A 7,491-nucleotide genomic window follows, 5' to 3' on the forward strand; every position below is an offset into this window, starting at 1 on the left:
AACTACTTCCTCATTCTTTTCCCAGTCTCTCAATTACACACTACCTGTGACAGCTAAGAATTCTTTTGTGGCTAAAATTCTCCATGTTCCTGAAAACTGTATCTCTTTCCAAATTGAGACATACACAAATAATTTACAGCAACCTAAAAGGTATGCAACGGCAGTCTATGTACTTGTGTGTATTTGTCAGTAGGAGAATAAATAAATCCCTAAATGAGCCATCATTCCAATAAGAGTAGTTTCTGCTGATGCAAACAACAATTTAAACTGTCAAAAGTAAAGTCATATCTGATCTTACATTCTCTTCACAGATAAAAATAACAAAAACAACAAGAGTATGATCTGTACCACACAGAGAGTCTTAATGAGATCTTCCATTCCTTTATCTTAATAACTGTCTCCAACCATCTTTGCTAGTCAAATGCTGATCCTATGATCTAAGTTCATGTCTGAGAAACCAGCGTCACCCCTCTGCAGATGTTCGTCCTGCTCTGATGAGAAATAATACTAATGACTAACATTTATTGAGTGCTTAGTATGAGCCCGGCACGATTCTAAGTCTTTATATCTTTTGAGTCATTTCTTGGGCAAGAGCAGAGAACCACACTGAGTTATGCAATTTCACAAGAGCCACAGAGCTGAGCTTATCCTGGCATAGAGACAATTTATTGGATAATTACGGCAGAAACTAATAGAAACAATAGCTGAAACTGTTAGGTAGTTCAACAGCCCCGGATTTATGTTCTTATTGCAATCCCCTGTGACCAAGTCCTCAGGTGGCACTGGGTATGAGCATACTTCATAATACCGTAAATTATCAATGTTGATCATTACATGAGTAGCCCTTAATTTCAAGTGTGGCCTGCTATGAAATGAGGTTCCCAGGCCCCATCTCTAGCTATTCTGATAAAATAGTTTAGGCGTAGGACCCATGAGCCTGCTTATTAAAAAGCTCCTCATATTATTCTAATACTACTAATATTCTAGTCCTACATTCGTACTCTGGAAGACCCCACAGCACATTATGGGTTAATTAGGTCTTGGAGGCCTGACTTTAGAACACTAAACACTGGGGTGCCTGCGTGGCTCAGTTGGTTAACCATCTGCCTTCAGCTTAAGTCATGATCCCAGAGTCCTGGGATGGAGCCCCAGATCAGGCTCTCTGCAAAGAGTCTGCTCTCCTTCTTCCTCTACCCTTCCTTTCCCCTCCCCTCTGCTCATGCGGCTCATGCACGTGTTCTCTTGTTCTCTCAAATAAATAAATAAAATCTTGAAGGAGGGAAGGAAGGAAGGAAGGAAGGAAGGAAGGAAGGAAGGAAGGAAAAAGAAAGAAAAGGAAACTAAACATTGTGTCTAGTACCAGATCACATGACCCTCCCTGGAGCTCATTCCCTCAGTATAGTGTGGCGGTTGGGGATGATTTAATGCACTTTTCACTTTAAAGATTCAATAAAATCTATTAAACCATAAGTTTGTTTGCAAGAAAATGTGATCTCCTCTCCTGGATTTATGAGACTATAAAAAGTGCCCATGTGAGCTGATAAGCAGCCCCACTGCCCTAGGAAGAAGAGAACCAACCAGCCACACTCACCCCGCATCTGCCGGGAGTGATGATCATCCTGCACAGGCATCGTGCTCAGGGCTTTGAGAACATTATTTACTCAGTCATGTGACCCAAAGAGGTTGTCCTTCACATATCCCTGCAGGAGAGGCCACAGAGCCTAGAGAGGCTGAATAACTTGCCCCAAATCACAAAACCACAGCAATAAGGGGCAGGTCGTCACCTAGTGGCTGGGGATATGTGTCTTATTTGTAAAGTTTGCCCAGGAAGATTGTTACCAGGCCTTCACAGAGATAGGATATTCATAAATTTTTTTAGGTATTGGGGGTGTCCTAATTACTTTCAGATCAATTCTTGTTCCTGACTTGACCAAGTCTCCATTTCTTGGCAAGTGATATCTCTTCATTAATTCTCGTACCACCTTACAAATTATGAAATAATCCTCATGAGAATTCAATCAATATTATCAATTAACCAGAAGTTATTTGGATTGTTTTGTTTTGTTTTGGCTATTTCTCTTTCTGAGAAGAAAAAGACAAATGATAGGAAAACGAACGAGTATTAGAAATTGAATTTTCTAAAAATAAAATTCCAGGAAAGTTCCTAGGTTAGTAGTGATTCAGGTAACTCTTCTGTTTTAGGCAAGACACATTTGAGGCTAGTAGGTTTCTGATCTCATAGCAGATACGTTTAATGTCAGCTCCTCCGAAGCTCAAAATATTAGCTCCATGAGGGAGCTCTCCATGAGGGAGACACAGACAAATCTGTTCTGTTTTAGCCATTACTGTATCTCTAGCTCCTAGAACAGTGCTTAGCTTAGATGCCCAGTAAATAGAGCTGACATGATTGAAGAAGCTGGACACTGCCCCCAATATTATTCTGCATATGATCTTAAGGGCAATTACTTCCAACCAACTGGGGTAGGCTTGAAAGACCAGATCATTTGGCTCTCCCAGTGTAGATCTTCCATGGATAGTTACAGCCTCTCCACCGTGTGAGTTAAAGTTCCAGATGATAATTGTGAGGATCTGCAAGAGACGTAACCATTCTATTCAACAGGCACTTAGTGAGGCTCTCCTAGTGCAGAGTTCAATTACGTTCACTTCTCCCACAACAGTGATTCACAAAGGGGATGGTGTCACCCCCTGGTGGGCATTTTGGAAAGCTGTGGAGTGTTTCTTTGTCCGCATGATAGGAGTGGACAGCCAGATGTGCCAGATGCCCTGTAGTCTGCAGGAATGTCCCACAGAACAAAGAATTGCCCCGAGGGCCATGGGACTGTCCAGGTCCCACTGGACATAAGCCTGCTCATAATGATCTGAGCTAAAACCTAGCTTCAGGGGCGCCTGGGTGACTCAATGGGTTAAAGCCTCTTTCTTCAGCTCAGGTCATGATCCAGGGTCCTGGGATTGAGCCCCATGTTGGGCTCTCTGCTCAGCAGGGAGCCTGCTTCCCCCCTCTCTCTGCCTGCTTCTCTGCCTACTTGTGATCTCTGTCAAATAAATAAATAAAATCTTTTTAAAAAATTAAAAATAAAAAAAATAAAATAAAACCTAACTCCATTTTACAAATAAATACAAAGCATCTGTGTTTGAGTGTATTTGCATGTTTTTTAATACCCACTTAATTTCCCAAAAATGCATTTACTGTATAAATTAAGAGAAATGTGTATTTGCTTTGTTCAGAACTTCATCAAAAGTTCTTCACATCTTAGGCGTACCTGGGTGGCTCAGTTGGTTGAGTATCTGACTCCTGATTTTGGCTCAGGTCACGATCTCAGGGCCTTGATCTCAGATTGAGCCCTGTGTCAGGCTCTGTACTCAGTACAGGGAGTCTGCTCAAGATGCTCTCTCTCCCTCTGCCCCGCCCCCACCCGACCCTGCTCTCTCTTGCTCTCTTTCTCAAATAAAGAAATCAATTTTTTAAAAATAGTTCTTCAAATTTTAGAAAATCACATCACCATCAGCAAAGCTGTTTGAGTTGGTTTTGAGTTACTGTATCGTTCCAATTTTAGTATATGTGCTGCCAAAGCGAGCACGGTTTTGAGTTACTAATGCAATAAAATCTCCAAACTGGCCTGTGTTTTCAGCTACCACAACCACAGTGATTGTCCATGTAGAGTCACTATCTGTGGCCTTCATCGTACTCCTGGTGTAGCCATGCTCAAGTATTTGCATGGAGAATCACATATTTAATGGTAACTTACCTAACCTTAATTTTCCTATATTATAAATTTGGGGCATTATGTTATTTTTTAAATGTATTGGTAGGTTATGTCACCATCTATGAACCTCATTTCAGAATAGTAAATTTATCTGCTAGGAAGGAGGCATTGGCTCTGAAGGGATTGAACATTACTCTTGTCCTTGTTAAGAAAGTGGACAGTTTATTTGCAGAAATTATTTTTTAAGCTTGACGAAACATACTCCTTTCCATACTTTTTGGTAGTGTGCCAGCATCTTTCTTGGGCCAAATGTGGATTCATATCCCATGTCAATTGGCTCATTTGGGGAAATAAGTCAGTTTCAACATGCTCTACAAAGAGAAACCCACCCAGTTCCTACAATGCAAACATGCAGCCTTCTCTGAGGTTCTAAGTTCACACACCGGACTTAAGAGTTATGCTGTGCTCTTCTTCCCCACCCCTCCTCATTCCCACCGCCCTGCGCTATTCTCACTGTGTGGACCTCCCTGGTCTTCCAGGACCTGCCACACAGTAGGCTCAAAATAAAAGGTTTGAATGAATAAATGGCCTCTTGATGGTATTTGTGCCAGAGAGAACGCATTGAAAAAAGAAGCAGCAGGGAGGTAACACAGTAGGGATGCTGCCTATATTTTCATCAGATATGCAGATTGGAACCAATTTATTTTAACCCCAAAACATGGCTTTTGTGCATCAAATATTGTATATGAAACATTTTATGAAATTTTCACCTTGCCTCTCTCTTCGCAGAGAGAAGGAATAAGATTTCTTCCCTCCTCCCTCCTGAAATGTCTCTTGCCACCTCTTTACCTGCCTGCCCACTTCTTCCCTTCCTTCCCAAAGGAAAAGGTTCTCCACCTTTCTAAGAAAGCCCCCCTGCCTGCACTTTCACTCTCCTCCCTTTCCATTCCCTGCAGGATCTTGATCTGTCTCCACTTTTAAAACTTCCATCTCCCACTCTTCCTACAAAAATGTCCAGGTCCACCCTATCTTCTCACTTTGTACCAGGCACTATGCTAAATACTGTGTGTGTGTGTGTGTAAGTGTGTGTGTGTGTGTGTGTGTGTGTAAACCATGATTCATTGTTTCCTTTGATTTTCCAAGCACCCGCTAAGGCAGTAATATTACTCCTATGTTATGGTGAAGAATGGGGGGAGAGGAGGACTAGGAAACACCCCAAGTCCCACAGCTCATTGATTAGTGAGTAGAGGGGTCAGGGCTTCAATAGCCCACCTGTAGCTGCCCACAAGAGAATTTTAGTCTTCGGTCTCTGCTCCCCCTTTTTCTGTCTCTTTAACGCTTCATGGTCTGACTTCCCTTTCCCATTCCTAGTAAGTTGCTTCTTTAATCATTTAAAGTTAATGATCAGGGCACCTGGGTAGCTCAGTGGGTTAAGCTTCTGCTTTCGGCTCAGGTCACGATCCCAGTGTCCTGGGATTGAGTCCCGCATCAGGCTCTCTGCTGGGCAGGGAGCCTGCTTCCCCTTCTCTCTCTCTGCCTGCCTCTCTGCCTACTTGTGACCTCTCTCTCTGTCAAATAAATAAATAAAATCTTTTAAAAAAATAAATAAAGTTAATGATCAATTCTATCTAGCACATCTTACTTGTAATAGGAAAGTTTTTTAAATAAATATATAATATATTTTTATCCCCAGGGGTACAAGTCTGTGAACCGCCAGGTTTACACACTTCATAGCACTCACCATAGCACATACCCTCCCCAATGTCCATAACCCCACCCCCTCTCCCAACAGCCCTCCCCCCAGCAACCTTCAATTTGTTTTGTGAGATTAAGAGTCACTCATGGTTTGTCTCCCTCCCAATCCCATCTTGTTTCATTTATTCTTCTCCTAACCCCTTAACCCCCCCCCATGTTGCTTCTCCACTTCCTCATATCAGGGAGATCATATGATAGTTGTCTTTCTCTGATTGACTTATTTCGCTAAGCACGATACCCTCTAGTTCCATCCACGTTGTCGCAAATGGCAAGATTTCATTTCTTTTGATGGCTGCATAGTATTCCATTGTGTATATATACACCACATCTTCTTTATCCATTCATCTGCTGATGGACATCTTGGTTCTTTCCATAGTTTGGCTATTGTAGACATTGTTGCTATAAACACTTGGGTGCACATGCCCCTTCGGATCACTGCATTTGTATCTTTAGGGTAAATACCCAGTAGTGCAATTGCTGGGTCATAGGGCAGTTCTATTTTCAACATTTTGAGGAACCTCCATGCTGTTTTCCAGAGTGGTTGCACCAGCTTGCATTCCCACCAACAGTGTAATAGGAAATTTTAATCACTTGTTTCACTTCATTTTGTTTTGAATTCACTAATTAATTCAACCAATGGTTCCCCATCCTGTCTGCATCTGGATCACCCATAAAGATCTGTTTCATTCACACATTTATTCTGTAACAGGTAGTATGTAACCGTGGCTCACCACTTTACAATAAGGATTCTTCCTCCTGTCCCTATCATGCAGCCGCCCAGGACCTCTCCCCAAAGACAACAAGTGTTACCACTTTCCTGTGTACCTAGGAGCTTTTACAAAATACAGACGGCTCTAGGAAACTCAGACCTGACAGGGTAGTATTTTGAAAAATGAAGGTAATTCAATTTTATTGGCAAGGTTGACGATTCCTAAACTTTTTCTCAAATTCCTGACCCCTTTTAAGTCATAAAGATCATATGGTAAATGTTTTCTACCATTTGGAAAATGAAACCTGACCATATCTTTCCCTGGTTGAGAAGCCCTCAACAGTTCCTCATGCCAAAACTGCCATAGATTTTAAAGGCTGTTCTGTGAGAAAACCATCCCACAGTCAAATCTGCTTGGGAAATGCCCTATTACTATGTCCAACATTAGGAAATGCAAAATGCACATTAGCAAATGGTCTCAATTAGTTTTGCTTAAATGTAATACTGATTGTGAAGCGTTTAACCCCATGTCAGGTTCAAAACGTGGGTTAGAAGAATGTCAATCTTGTTCTTATTAACCATTCTATCCTGTAATTTGTCATATAACACATTCTTCTTTCTGGGACTTCTTTCCCTTGTAAATATTTGACAAACCATTTGTCGCTCTTTGTTTAATCCCTATTTTCCTCGTTGGCCTGCAAGCCCGTTGAGCGTGGGACAGTAGGGATCATTCTCCCTGTGTCCTCCCCTCCTTAATCAGGATGATGCACAGAATGAGACGCAGGAAAAACAGGTACCAACTGGACAGTATTAATACTGCCTTGCAAGTCAGTGTTCCTCAAAATTAGCTCTTCATAAAACCCTTTTACTATGCAAAAGCCATTATCATCACACAGAACAAGTATCCTTTAAAATATATTTTGTGAAACACTCAGTCTGTAGGTTAAAATTCAAGAGCCTTGCATGGCCCAGAGACTGTTCTGCTTTGGTCCCATGCCGCTCCGTGTCCATGCTTTCCTGTCTTTTGTTCTTGCTGTTCCTGCTCTGACCCCATCCTTTGTCTGGCCAGCTTGCGTCCCTCCCCCAAGCCTTCACCATCCTGTGGCCCACACAAATCAGACTGAAATCATCTGCCCTCTTGTCCTGAGTTGCCCTTTAGACTGTCAGCTTCTCAAAGACAAGGGTTTGATCTTACTCATCCTTGTCCTCAGCCCCCAGCACAAGGCCTGCCATGCAATCCACAACTTATACATGGTTAGTGAATAAACAATCAATTTTCTTTCACAATTAAAATTTCGCCCC

The sequence above is a fragment of the Neovison vison genome, chromosome 6 (assembly GCF_020171115.1).
Source record: "Neovison vison isolate M4711 chromosome 6, ASM_NN_V1, whole genome shotgun sequence".
Taxonomy (NCBI): domain Eukaryota; kingdom Metazoa; phylum Chordata; class Mammalia; order Carnivora; family Mustelidae; genus Neogale; species Neogale vison.